This window comes from Pleurodeles waltl, chromosome 7 (genome assembly GCF_031143425.1).
Source record: "Pleurodeles waltl isolate 20211129_DDA chromosome 7, aPleWal1.hap1.20221129, whole genome shotgun sequence".
In the NCBI taxonomy this organism is placed as follows: Eukaryota; Metazoa; Chordata; class Amphibia; order Caudata; family Salamandridae; genus Pleurodeles; species Pleurodeles waltl.
Genome location: NC_090446.1, coordinates 1,052,578,330 through 1,052,593,443, shown reverse-complemented (window position 1 = coordinate 1,052,593,443; position 15,114 = coordinate 1,052,578,330). Strand labels below are relative to the sequence as shown.

Below are 15,114 nucleotides of genomic sequence, written 5' to 3'. Positions count from 1 at the left end.
AAGCGTTAGAATTGCCATTCGAGTCAACCCTAGTACAGTACATCGATGACTTACTGATTGCATCTAAGACAGAAAGTGGCTGCACAGCCGACACCATTGCTCTACTGAACCATTTGGGAAGGAATGGACACAAGGTGTCTCCTTCAAAGTTGCAGTTCTGTCAGAAGAAAGTAAAATACTTGGGTCATCAAACAGAGAAAGGGTCACGGAGAATAATGAAGGAAAGAATAACAAGTGTACTTCAAATGAGTCCACCAAAGACGAGGAGGGAGGTGAGGAAGTTTTTGGGGATGGTGAGCTACTGTCGCCAGTGGATTCCCAACTTTTCAACTCTAGCAAAGCCTTTACTGAAACTGACCCAGAAGGATGCCTTGGATCAAATTGAGCTGAAAGGAGATGAGATGGATGCTTTTATTGAATTGAAAGAATGCATGTGCAGGGCTCCAGCTTTAGGTATGCCTGACTACACAAAGCCTTTCACATTGTTTTGTCATGAACGTGATGCATGTTCTTTGTCTGTCTTGACCCAAGCCCATGGTGGCATAAACAGACCAGTAGCGTATTTTTCAGCTACTTTGGATCCGGTCGCAGCAGCACTGCCAGGGTGTTTGCGCGCCATAGCAGCAGTTGGTATCAGCCTCACTCAGAGTGAAGGAATAGTGATGGGACACCCATTAACAGTCATGGTCCCTCACTCAGTTGAGATACTTTTGACCCGCTCCCGAACGCAACACATGACTGGAGCAAGACTCACAAGGTATGAAACAATAATTCTGGGCTCACCGAATGTGCAGCTGAAAAGGTGCACTACGTTGAATCCAGCAACCTTGCTTCCCGGTGAAAATGCTGAAATTGAGAACGCTGAAGACGTCGAGCACGACTGTCTTCAGGTGACTGAATTTTGCACAAAACCCCGACCTGACATTAAGGATACTAAGCTTGATGAAAATGACCAAATTGTTTTTGTTGATGGGTCATGTTTAAGAGATGCATTGGGAATATTGAAAGCAGGATATGCTGTATGTACTGTAACAGGTGTCTTGGAAGCATCCTGGCTTCAAGGAGTATATTCCGCACAAGTAGCAGAGCTTGTAGCCCTTACAAGAGCATGCCAACTGTCTACATTGATGAGGGTTACCATTTACACTGATAGCCAGTACGGGTTTGGAATTGTGCACGACTTTGGGCAACTATGGTCACAGAGAGGTTTCCTGACCTCTTCAGGGTCCCCAGTGAAAAACGGGGAGAGAATAAGGGAATTGTTACACGCCATTCAGATGCCAGCCGAAATTGCAGTGGTAAAGTGTAGTGCTCATACAAAAGGACAGGACTATGTTTCTCTGGGAAATGCATATGCGGATCAAGTCGCAAGATTTTGTGCCTTGAACTGTATATTGCTCAGGGATGAATGGAATTTGATAAGTGAACCAGAACTCGAACCAGCTGAAGCATTTGCCTTGAAGGTCGTGGATACAATGGATGAACTAAAAGCATTACAGAATAGCGTCAGGGAGGGTGAAAGAGTTTCCTGGATTAAGTCACAATGTACAAAGAGACCAGATGAGTTATGGGTTTCAAATGAGGGAAAATTTGTTTTACCAAATAGTCTCTTATCGCAGCTAGCGCGGTTCTATCATGGGCAGGCTCACCTAGGGAGAGATGCCATGATAAGATTGTTCAAAACAGATTGGTTTAACCCCAGATTCCGTCAAGTTGCAGAAGCAATTTGCCATCGATGTGTCATTTGTCAGCAGATGAACCCAGGAAAGGGAATGGTTGTGAACGTGAGCCACATTGGTAGGGCGGGAGGCCCGTTCAGCAGAATGCAGATGGACTTTATTGAGATGCCTGTGCATGGAGGTCTAAAGTATGTGTTGGTGATTGTGTGCATTTTTAGTCACTGGATTGAAGCATACCCCACACGTAGAAATGACAGCCTTACAGTTGCAAAACTATTGTTGAGGGAGTTGATACCACGTTTCGGATTCCGGATCTCTTTAGAATCAGATAGAGGAAGTCACTTCAATAACGAGGTGATAAAGTTACTTTGCGCAGCGCTGAACATTGAGCAAAAACTGCATTGTAGCTATCGCCCAGAGGCCTCAGGACTGGTGGAACAGATGAATGGTACACTGAAATCAAGAATGGCGAAAATATGTGCATCGACAAATTTGAAATGGCCTGACGCATTGCCTTTGGTGTTAATGTCAATGAGAAACCCCCCTGACAGAAAGACTGGATTGTCCCCGCACGAAATTCTCATGGGCAGGGCCATGAGACTTCCTGCAGTTCCCGCAAACGCGCTTTTGAATATTACAGATGATATGGTGTTAGACTACTGCAAAGGTCTGGCTGACGTGGTTCGCTCTTTCTCTCACCAGGTGGAAGCAACCACCTTGCCACCGATCCAAGTTCCAGGACACACACTGAAAGCAGGTGACTGGGTCGTGATAAAGAAGCACGTGAGGAAGTCGTGTCTGGAACCCCGTTGGAAAGGCCCTTTCCAAGTGATCCTGACGACCACTACCGCTGTGAAGTGTGCGGGAGTTCCCAACTGGATTCACGCAGTCACACAAAGAAGGTGTTGTGTCCCACAGATGAGGAAGTTGAAGCGCTGAAACTGCCAGTACCTGATAATAAAGTGCCGAGCGCTGAGACAGAGCAAAACAGAACTAGAAGCGAACAGGCAGAAATAGAAGAGAGAGAAATATTCTCTGAGGACGAAACAACCGATTCACTTGGGGAAGACCAAGGAGAAACCTCAGACAGCGACGAAGCAGCTGAGGGTGACAAAGAGCCTGAAGCAGCTGAGGGTAACAAAGAGCCTGAAGCAGCTGAGGGTAGCAAAGAGCCTGAAGCAGCTGAAGGTAGCAAAGAGCCTGAAGCAGCTGAAGGTAACAAAGAGCCTAAAGAAAGTAACGGTGACAAAGGGCTCGAAAGAGGTGAAAAAGCAGGAGAGCCTGATCGGAGGAGGGCTTTCCCAGAAGCAGACGGTACAGAAAAAGAAAAGGAAAACCTGATTGACTCCCCAGAAGGAGGGGACAAGGCAGAACAGAACGAAACTGTTCAAAGTTCCTCAGAAGAGATCGCAGGTCCATCGAGTGGACACAGTGCAAAGAAAAGACCAAGTATATCACCAGTAAAACTAAGAACTAGAGAAAAGTTGAACGACAGTGAAAGGCCAAGAGTGAAAGAGAAAAGAAAGGAAGTGTCTGTCGTGGTACCAACATCAAGTGAAGAAAAAGACTTGGCCAAAGAGGAAAGTACCAGTGAGGCAGAATCAAAGAGAGATGCAAAATTGAAAAGGAAAAGGATACCAAACAGGAGATATTCCGGTCCAGAATGGGCATATGTAGTCAATGACGATTGGACTGACGAATTTGTATCTCTTAGCCTCGAGAACGAAGAAGAAGAGATACCAATAGAAAAGAAAAGTTTTATGGACACTATTGATTGAAAGGGTGATAAATGACATTGCTTGCTATAATCTAACGTGATACAACCAGCTGAGACATTGCTAAACCGGATGAGACATTTGCTAACTTGATAAGACTTTGATAACCTGATTGACTGTTAAACCCGATTTGAGACAACGTTGCTAACTGAAAAAAAATAAAAAAAAGTGAACTGAGAAAAAAAAAAAAAAAAAAAAAAAGTTATTGCCGAATTGAGACAAATGCTGCTAATCGATAAGTGACTGGGCTGCTGAAGAAAACCGTGTGAACATTGCGCTCGTTCAGTTTTGTAACTAATTGCTAAATCGTTTCTTTATAGGTGCTTCTAGCTCTCTGATTCTATACAGATCATGACTACACAAAACAGTAGAGTGAAATATTGTAAATATGCGTGTATAGGCTTGATAACTGCATGTGTACTAATAATAATGGCAATAGTGCTTGCTACACGTGGAAAGGGTGAGAATGAGAAAATTGATGCTTCTACTTCTGCTCCTGTTACTGTCACTGAACTAACCGCATTGAAAAGACTAGAATTAGATGAGAGACGCTTGCATGATAAGAAGGAACTTTCGTATAATGTTTTCTATCGCCTACTAACAGAATATGTTGAGACTATGGATGCGAAAGATTGTTATGTGTGTACACAGATACCGACATCGGTAACGGAAGGGGTGACTTATCACCACATGCCTCTTACATATGGGATTACATGTAGTATAGTAACTTCTAGATTTTATGGTCAAACTAACATACAGTATTTTTATTCAAATTATGATGTTACCTTTGCATATGTTCCTATAATAACGCAACTAAGCCAGATTGCTAAAGATTGGGATGCTAAAATAATGAGGGAATTTTTCGAGCCAATGCAACCTTTTGAAACAGCTCACGCACATAGGGAAAACCTTACCTGCTCGCTCTCTGCAGTAGAAATAAGCTTTTTAGATCGCACAGATGATAGAAGGGCACAAATGAATGTGAAATTAGAAAAAGAGCTAAGTAAGAGGACTTCAGTAGATAATTATGCTTTTGCTGCAATAAAAACACAAGGAAAAATAGCTTTAGACGCTTGGCATGTAGGGAAATTTTGTATATATCGTGGTGAATCTTATTATGATAACATTTTTGTGGGAGCGAGTGAGTGTAAACATACGTTTATCTTTAAGGCCAAATGGACATTCATGCTGAACGGACTTGACCCTGTCATACCTGGTGTATATTACATTTGTGGGCATAATGCCTATTATCGTCTTCCAAAAGGGTGGTGGGGGAGATGTTATTTGGGTATAGTGTTCCCAAAGGTTTATCAACTGGATGACCTATCGGTGATTCCAAAGACGTCTGGATCTCATCGTATCCAGAAAAGAGAGACCGCAGCTGCTGTGGTAGGAGATATATTTGGAGCCATGATTCCTTCATTGGGAGTTGTGTTGAATTCCATCAAAATAAGAAAGTTGTCTACTATAGTGGATAACATGTTGACAAAGTTTTCAGGTGCTATAATCCTGATGGATGCTGAACTTGCAGCAGAAAGAGCTATGACTCTTCAAAACAGGCTTGCCCTAGACATTCTTTTAGCAAAGGATGGCGGCGTTTGCAAAATGCTTGGTGCGCGTCACTGTTGCACGTATATACCAGACAACAGTGTGAAGATTAAAACAATGCTTGCAAATCTAACAAAAGAGAGTGCAGACTTGAAGGAATTGAAAGAACCAGGAGTTTGGGAGAAGGTTGGAAAGGGAATTGCTTCAGTGGGAAATTGGCTTGGTGGCATTTGGAATGGAATATTACTAAAAATAATACAGGGAATACTAATAGTACTAATTTGCATCTTAGGGATTTGGGGAATAAAGAGAGGAATACTAATGATAATGGCAAGAATTAAGAGAAGGAAGGAAGAGAAAATGATGAAAAGAATGGCAGAAGAATACAAGGCAAGAACAAGGGGAACTAAAAGGCAAAGAGAACTGACAGAATTTTAATGGAATAACATTTGTGGGAATAGTTTTGTGTGATGACAAGTAGTCATCAGAGGAGGGATTGATGACGCGGAAATGAAGGTTTTACATTTATTAGCGCATAAACGTAGTGCTGCAATAATCAAGTGTGACTTTAACCGAACTAATAAAGATTGTACGGGGACAAATGTGCCCTCAGAGTAATTCGCCAACATTTATAAGCGTGCTTTATATAACGTGATGTATTAGAATTGTACTAATCTGACATAACCGTAAACGTGTGCCATGATCTGCTTGTTTGAAATGTTTTAACTTAGCATAACTTTAGCGGAGGCTTCGGCCTAGTTGCCTTGTCTCACGGTTTAGGTGCTCGTGTTTTTCTAATGTGCTAATAAAACGTGTATTCTTGCTTGAAGCTGTACTTTTCCAGTGAGATCGGTTCACATGCTTATCTTTAAGGTTTCGTGCCAGCCTGGCATCTTCTTCTTTGCTCCAAGGTCAATCTGCAGGTGCAGACAATGGAAGCTCTGAAAGTGAGTTAATTGGTAAAATATGTTGCAACTTACGTTCCCGACTCCAAGGATAATGTATGCCTAGGTAGAAGCTTGTGAATTGTAGTTTTTGATTGGACAATTTGAAGCCAACCTATGAACCCTCCAATGGAAGACCCTACTGGATTTGAACTGTTGTTTATTTAAACCTGGTGCACAAGAAGAAAGCGGCCATTACCTATTGGGCATCAGCCATTAGCCATTTTTTTAGACATTAGACATTGGACATTAGACATTGCAGGACATTGCAGCCATTATGGCCCATCTTGCTGACTTCGTCATTTTGCCATCTTCTACGATGCCAATTGATGTTCGACGCCATTTTGAATGAGACTTTGATGCTTTCTCTAATCGAGAGAAAGAGACTTTAAGTAAATTCTCGCCCTAGAGACTTTAACTTTGAACTGTCCCTTTGCATAAAGTAGTAGTTTTGTCCTTTTATCTTGCCGCTGTGAGGCAATTGCCCTGTCCACCCTGCCCCTTTGCCCCGTCCTATGCTGATTGGAAACCGGTACCTGTGAGACGAAGACTTCCTTGAATGCTGATTGAATTTGGTAAATATGAAAGGAAATTGTACAATTGCATTGTGTTTCTTTTAGGTAACCAACTGCTGATTTTGATAAGAGCCCTAGTTAGGAGTTTTCCAAATCTATGTTGCTAAATTGTTTTCGCATGAAGTCCCACATGCAGATGCTAATTTGAGGTTAGATGAGGATCCATTTGTTGCACAATGCAATTTGAGACCTTGTTATGCTGACTAATGCATTCAATTAGCTCATTACAGATTATAGTTTTAGTGGTTTGCGTTGCTATTATCGAATGCATTGTTATTCAAATGCTGCATAGATTGCATCTTTTCCGCCGTTATGGACAGCTATTAATGTTCATTTACATATATCATTTGGTGTTGAGACACATTTATATTGTGCTAGCTTTGTTAATATAGGGAAATAAATTCATTAACTTTGAATAAACTGGTGTGGTTATTCATGGCCGAAAGGTCATGGTTCGCCGAAATGCTTTCTGGATTAATTGTGAAGTGTTATGTTGATCAGGGCATTGCTTATGTTCGTTATTGATTATTGATTAGATTAAATTGATTGATCTCGGGTGAAGAGAGCACCACTTGGTCAAAAGATTCATCGACCTAAGAGCGTCCAAATACAGGTAATTTATTAGTACGGAACGCTCTATCATGAGCACCCCAATCTATAAGATACCTTGGCCTCAATATTACTCCATCCCGTCAGACGTGGACATCGGCCCTGCAGTGCATACTTGGTAACCCCGACCCGCATGGTCCTAGAGATGTGGGACAGACTGGCAATAGGGATGGGCCTCACCTTTCCATCCCCAAACATCCCTATAGCTCGCAGCCCAGACTTTACACCTGCCTTGATCCTGGGCTCTTTCAAGGAGTGGGAATGGGGCAACTGTAGGACCTTGCAAGATCACTTTAATGGACAGACTCTCCAGTACTTTGAGCAGTGCAAACTTGAGTTTGCCATTCCAGATAAGGATCATCATCAGTATTTCTAGCTGTCACTGGGCTTTATTTACTTCCAGTACAGAGGGTGCCACTTGGCCTCTTACCCCTTTTGAGACCTTGGTGCGTGGCTTTGAGGGCTCAAGGGTCTCATCTCTAAAACATACAGTGTCCTCTATTAGTCCTGCACACTTCTTTGCCACCATTTCCAGATTAAATGAAAGCAAGATAGAGTTCTGGGCATCTCACTGAAACAATGGGAGCTTCTGCAGCGCGAGTTTCCCCAAGACCCATAGGAATATCTCTCATCAGGAATCAGCCCACAAACTAATTTTATGACAAGACCGGAGGCTCCTATTATGCAGTTGTCTTTTCTTTATTTTCAATAGCAGCTCCAGTCAAGATTCACTACAACTCCCATAAGGCAAACCACAAGTAGCCAATGGGAGAACAACAGTAGTCCATAACAGTGCACCAATCACCGTCGATTCCACTGAATAATACCCATCTTGACTGAAAACAGCCCTCTTTTCTTGCTGCTCCTCAGTCAAGATAAGTATTATTTCGCTTTTCTCCTCAATTTTAATGGTGGCCCATCGTTTTGTATGAGTTTGACATTGAGGTTTTGACTTTCGTTTTCTTAAGGGTTTTTTCTAGATCGGCTTTAAATTCCCGGCTCCCGCTCTGTGACCGTTTGAGTTTCTTTGGCAGCGCAAGCTGAAGAAACTCTGCTGCTCCGGGGGATCGCTGAGACTTGTCGGAGCAGGCTTTTGGATCAATTTCACTTTTGGATCAATTTCATTTTGGATCAATTTCACTTTTGAATCAATTTCACTTTCCAGCTTCCTTTCTTTAGGTCAAGGTCCACTAGATATCTCTTTTTCCTCTCTGGGTGAGAGGTTTAACCCTTTCCAGCCAGATACTTTCTTTTCTCTCTGTGTGAGAGGTTTAACCCTTACCTGGTTTTTGCTGAAGGAGGATTGTGTTTCATCTTGTTACTATGGATAGTTCTCAGCCTCAGTTAACTCATGAGGAGGAGGAAGATGTTTTAAAGGAACATTTAAATGATTTTATTCAGTCTTCTGTGGATCAGGCTATGGCTACCTCTTGGCAAAAACTGTCAAAAAATTTTGAAAATTCGGTAGTTAATATCGTGTCCAAGACCATGCTGGCCCATTCTGCGGGGGAAAGCAGAAAGCGTCCAATCTCCTCAAAAAATAAAAAAGAGACGCTAACTGGAAGTGACAAGGTTTCACACATGGCGGAGGACGTGGTTCCTCATGGGCCTCCTAATAAGGAGGGGTTAATAGCTAAGTCTATGAGAAAATGCATGGTTAAAACCAAACACATTTCTTCTCCTATCAGAATAACAAAGATTTTGGACACGGATGAGGAAGAAAACGCTCCAGAGTCGGATGAGGGTAGTTCGGATGAGGATGTTGGAGGGTTACTTTTCCCTCCTCCTCTTAAAAAGCCCAAATATGTTTCGGAGTCCTCAGCCATTCTGGATTCTGAAGGGGTGCCTATGTTTGATCCGGGAGATATACAACATCCGAATTCCACAGAGTGGCTTCCCTCAGAACATGTGGCAAATTATGTCACTGCAAGACTTCGTACTCCCTTGGATAAACAGGTCCGGGCGAAGTTAAAATCGGAGTGTCCCCGCCCGGCTCTGTCTTCTAAGATAACGGCGACTCCAGCGATTGATTCTTCGCTCCTGACTTTCTTTACCAGATACGGCAAAGATCCCCGTAAAGGAGTGGATAAGGCCTGGTCCACATGTCAGGATAAGCTTTTGGACATTGTGGGTCCCTTGACACGTATTTTTGATATAGCGGAAGCAGCTCGGCTGGAACAAGTCGCTATTGACCCTGAAGAGCTCTCTTTATGGGCGCAGCGAGCTGTTTGTTTGTTAGGAAATGCTAATTCCTCTATTACTCACGAGCGGAGGAAAGGACTCTTGCTCAAGTTGGACCCAAAGTTGGTTAACTTAGCCGGTTCGGATCCGGGGGTGATGGCAGAAGGATTATTGTTTGGTGATTCCGTCATTAAACAGTTAAGCAAGTATGTGACCACTTTTTCTTCGTTGGATAAGGCACAGCAATCTTTGAAGAAGATGTTCGCTTCTCGGGTTTTCACCAGGGCCGGCAGAGGTAGGAACCGCTTTGCCGGCCGAGTTTATGCCAATCAAGGTTCCCGCAGTACCTACCAGAACACCTATCAGGATTACAGGCCTCAATTCTATCCCCAAAGAAGCAGGGGCTTCAGGGCAAAAGGAGGACGTAACTCCAGAGGTGCGACCCAACTCGGTAAGTCAGACTTCCTTTATTCCGGTGGTGGGGGGCCGCATTGCGCTATGTCTATCAAAATGGGAGGATCTCACAAGGGATCCTTGGGTTCTAAACACAGTGCGAGGTTATGTTATAGAACTCTTGTCAGAGCCTTTTCAAGAGGTTTTTCCTCCCCCTCCTCAGTTTTCAGATCAAATGACAGATTTAATTTTGTTGGAGATTCAATCTCTACTGCAAAAACAAGCTATTGTTCCTTGTTCTCTAGATCCTTCAGGTTTCCTCAGTTCTGTTTTTCTGGTTCAGAAAAAGAACAAGAAAATGCGTCCGGTCATCAATTTGAAACAGTTCAATCAGTTTGTTCTTTATCGGCATTTCAAGATGGAGACTATTCTTCATCTCAGAGATACCCTTCTTCGGGGCGATTGGTTGGTGAGGTTAGATCTTCGGGATGCTTATCTGTCAGTTCCCATTCATCCCGTCTCGCAGAAGTTTCTCCAATTCCACTGGGCAGGTCAGTATTTTCGTTTCACCTCTCTTCCTTTCGGCCTTTGCTCCGCCCCGTGGTGCTTCACAAAGTTAATGAGGCCAGTGGCGGCTTTCCTCAGAGCTCGAGGCATTCGTCTGGTGATTTACTTGGACGACATCTTGATCATGAGTCAGACTCGCGATTTGCTTTTGTCACAAGTGCGTCTAGCTTGCGCTCTATTGGAAGATCTAGGTTTTATCGTAAATTACGAGAAATCTTCTCTAGATCCAGTTCAGCAAATCGAGTTCCTAGGCTTTCTGGTAGATTCCATATCAGGTACTCTCCTTCTACCGTCATCAAAGATCAAATCCATAAAGTCCGAAATTCTCTTAATTCTTCGCAGTTCTGTTTTATCCCTCAGATCTTTAGCAAGAATTGTGGGTCGGCTTTCGTCCTCAATTCAAGCGATTTTTCCGGGTCCCCTGCATTATCGGGCATTGCAAAGACTAAAGATTCGGCATATCCAAAAAGGCCTAGCTTATTCAGATGTTATAGCTCTGGATCAAGAGTCTCGGGCAGAACTCCAGTGGTGGATAGACCATTTAGATGCCTGGAACGGCAGAACTATCTTTGCATCAGCCCCAGATCTTGTATTAGAGTCAGATGCAAGTCTGACGGGTTGAGGAGCCCGGTGTGGTGCAATCTCGACTGGAGGTTCATGGTCTCTAGAGGAGTCAAAATTGCACATAAACTGTTTAGAGATGCTTGCAGGCTCCTTTGCAATCAGGAGCCTCGCAAGAGACAGGATTTCTTGTTCAGTTCTGCTCAGAATGGACAACATTTGGGCGGTGCGGTACATCAATCGGTTAGGAGGCACAAAATCCAGGCCTTTAGCGGAATTAGCGAAAGGGTTTTGGGAGTTCTGTCTTCAAAACAAAATCTCGGTTCAAGCCGAATATTTTCCGGGCAATCTCAATTTGGTAGCGGACTGGTACTCCCGTTTCTTTCGGGACTCCAGCGACTGGATGCTCAACTTACAGGTGTTCAACGCCCTACTACACAAGTGGGGACCCTTCCACATAGATCTCTTTGCTTCACGGTTAAACACTCAACTTCCACGATTTTTCAGTTGGCTTCCAGACCCTCTAGCTCTAGCCTTCGATGCGTTTACTCAGGATTGGTCGTCTTCCCTCAATTACGCCTTTCCTCCTTTTATTTTGATTCCCAGAGTTCTGGCACAAGTCAGACGTCAGCAAGCTTCTCTAGTTCTCATAGTCCCTTTTTGGCACTCCCAGGTGTGGTTCCCTTCCCTCCTGGAACTGTCAATCGAATCCCCGATTCTGATACCCTCCTTTCCAGATCTCCTGACCAATCATCAAGGCCTCCGTCACAGTTTAATTCTTCAAGAGTCCCTGATCTTGTCGGCGTGGAAAATTTCGGGGAATCTCGATCTAGCGTTTCAATTTCGACAGAAGCTGCAGCCTTCATTGACCGGGCTACAGCTCCTGGGACAAAGAAGGCTTATAGATCAGCTTGGTCTCTCTGGTGTTGCTGGTGTTTGGGAAGACAAGTTGATCCCATTACAGCGGATGTGTCTTTGATGGTCAATTTTCTGGCGTCGGAAGCCAGTAAAGGTAAGTCCTTTCGTACTATTAATTTATATAGATCTGCGATTTCTTCGACTCATGATTACTTTCAAGGTAAGCCTATTGGCGAACATCCGCTGGTTTGTCGTCTATTAAAGGGAGTAAAATGTTCTAACCCGCCAAAACCTAAATACAGTTGTTTATGGGATGTTAATACAGTTTTAACGTTATTTGTCTCTTGGCCCGACAATCCTTTGTTATCTTTGAAGCAATTATCGGCTAAGCTAGCTATGCTTTTATGTTTGGTATCTTTTAAACGGTTATCCGATGTTAGAGCTCTCGACGTTACTGCTCGCTATTTTACTCCCTCCGGAGTTCTGTTTAATGTAGTGAGACGTACCAAAACTAACCTTTCTTCAGTTTTTTATCCCTTTTTTCCTGATCATCCCAAGCTCTGTGTGGGTCAATGTTTAAAAGTTTATGAACAACGGACAGCCGATTTGAGAAAGTCTTCTTCTACTCAGTTATTGATTTCTTTTAGGAAACCTTACAATCCTGTATCCTCTCCTACTTTGGCCCGTTGGGTTCGCTGGATTATGACTTTAGCTGGTATTGATACCTCTGCTTTTGGTGCGCATTCAGCTAGGGGAGCCATGGCATCTAAAGCTTTTTGGGCTGGTTCTCGTTTAGAGGATATTCTCAGATCGGCTGACTGGTCTAATGATAATGTATTCAAAGTGTTTTATTGCAAACCGATTCAGCATGCTTCATTTAATGTGATTGATTCGCTTTAAAATTGCATAATAGGAGCCTCCGGTCTTGTCATAAAATGTAGATTTTCCTAGTAATTTATGAAGGAAAGTCTTAATTTTATTAAAGACACGGAGGCGAGTATTATCCCACCACTATAAATTCTAACTCTGTGTTTTATTGCCCTCCCTTTTAGCTTCTACTTCAACACAGCAAACCTCTGCATAGAGATCGTTTAGGTGCGGTGGCTTCCCTGATGTTTCCTTTCAAGGAATCTCAAGCGACGAGTCGACAAGACCTGCCGGTTTTCCTCCAGAGACTTATATTTTATCTGCAAGACGTTTTCTCGCTTTGTTTGGCGTTTTGTGTTTGTTGGGTTATTATTCCATTGTTTACTTCTTATTGAGTTTCGCACAAGAAAAGAGGGCTGTTTTCAGTCAAGATGGGTATTATTCAGTGGAATCGAAGGTGATTGGTGCACTGTTATGGACTACTGTTGTTCTCCCATTGGCTACTTGTGGTTTGCCTTATGGGAGTTGTAGTGAATCTTGACTGGAGCTGCTATTGAAAATAAAGAAAAGACAACTGCATAATACTTGCCTCCGTGTCTTTAATAAAATTAAGACTTTCCTTCATAAATTACTAGGAAAATCTACATTTTACAATGTTATTACACCCCAGCATGCCTACGCACCATGTTCCCTAAACCTCCGATACCTGTTGAAAGTGTGGCATGCAGGTCGGCAATTTTAAACACATTTGTTGGCGCTGCCGATCCATCACTATATTTTGGAAATAAATACTGGGCCACATTAAGAACACGCTGGGGTTTCCCCTACCAGCAGATTACTTCACAATCATCCCAGTGGCTCGACGATTCACACTTGAGGAATTGACTCATGTGGACTAGTATCTTGCCCACCACTTGACACGGGCAACAAATCAACTCAGAGTTGGCCTGGCACACCCCATCAGCCACCTCAGTGGCGGCCTAGTTTATGAGGGTATGGCACACCTCGGCCATGTTACAATTGTCACACAAGATAACGTTCTCGGTCAAGAAATTTACCCACTTATGGCAACCCCTTATCGACTACATGTCACAAATGGAGTGAATTCATGTCATAAATCTGTGTTTCCTGCCCCCTAGGCATATAGCTCTCCACCTGTTCGAATAATGGGCCTCCCTAATACCGAGGGGGTGTCCTGGATGCAGGTGAATTGCAGGGCAGTGCGGGGCTCTCACCCCCCAGCCTCCCTATTTGAGCACTCCCACGCCTATAGGCCCCCCTTTACAGCCCTCCCCCCTACTGTTTCTTTATATTCTCAGTGGTGCAGCGCACTAGAAGGCCCACGTCTTTTCGCTCTCATTTGGTTCCATTCCACCCCCCTCTTCTCCTCTACTGGTGGGGTCAGTTGGCCTTTTGGTTCTGTGTGAAGTTAATGCATACCTGAAACCTGTTAATGCACTGCTACTGCTGATGCTGTTGATGTATCTGCCTAACCCAAGTTACTGGAATTGCACAAATTATTGAAAATTTAGATTTTCCTAGCCTTGGTGTCTGAACGGCTAGATTTTATTAAAGACACGGAGGAGAGTATTATGCAGTCTTTTCTTGCTTTAATTTTAACAGCAGCCAAGAAGAAAATAAATTTCCCAAGAAAAGTGCAAACAACAAAGTGATATCACAATGGGAATACAACCAATGGGACGTCGAGTACAGCTACTAATATATTGACTGCGAACAACAAGTCCTCTTTTCTTGATGCAAGAACTAAAGAGGAGAATAAGTAACAAACAAAACCGCATAAAAAATAGTCATCACAGTGAAAATGTCCATAAAACAATCTTGAAACTGGCGAGCGTAGACACCAGCCCAGGATGGAGAGCCGTTGAAGAAGGAATCCTGTTCTGATGGAAGAACACCATGTGGATTAGGAGCAACCAACGCGGGAAAAGGGAGTTGGAACTGAAATATAGAAACAGGGAAGGGTTAATAAAGTGGTGGGATAATATTCGCCTCCGTGTCTTTAATAAAATCTAGCCTTTCAGACACCAAGGCTAAGAAAATCTCACTTTTATTACAAAACCAGAGGCTCATATTATGCATGTTCAAAGCAGAGAAATAACAGAGTCTGAAACATGAGAAATTGGCTTACAATAAAAAGATCTAAACGTGTTTTCATTAGACCAGTCTGCAGACTTGAGAATATCCTGTAATGAGGCCCCAGCCTAGAAAGCCTGAGAGGCCATAGCCCCTCTAGCAGAATGGGTTCCAAAGGAATCTACATTGATCCCTGCTAAAGACATGATCCATTTGACCCAACCGGCTAATGTAGGGTAAGAAACTGGTTTATGAGGCTTTTGGAAAGAAATGAGTAATTGGGAGGCTGAGGATGGTCTCAAATCTGCAGTACGAGTCACATAATTTTTTAAACAATTTCCAACACACAATTTGGGTTGAGAGGGAACAAATGGATAATGAACAGAGGCCAGGTTAGTTTTAGTACGTCTTTGAACCTGAAAAGAAACACCAAAAGGAGAGAAGAAAAAGGAGATAACATCCA

General features: G+C 43.2%; 1 protein-coding gene across 1 annotated transcript in view; it reads left to right on the top strand.

The window, feature by feature from the left end:
* The window catches only part of MILR1 (mast cell immunoglobulin like receptor 1), a 305,761-nt gene extending 290,904 nt beyond the window's left edge, over positions 1-14,857 (top strand). The window contains exon 10 of the mRNA XM_069199927.1: positions 12,743-14,857. The gene's annotated coding sequence lies outside the window, so the exon portion shown is untranslated. The remainder of the gene's footprint in view (positions 1-12,742) is intronic.
* Positions 14,858-15,114: the final 257 nt, after the last annotated feature.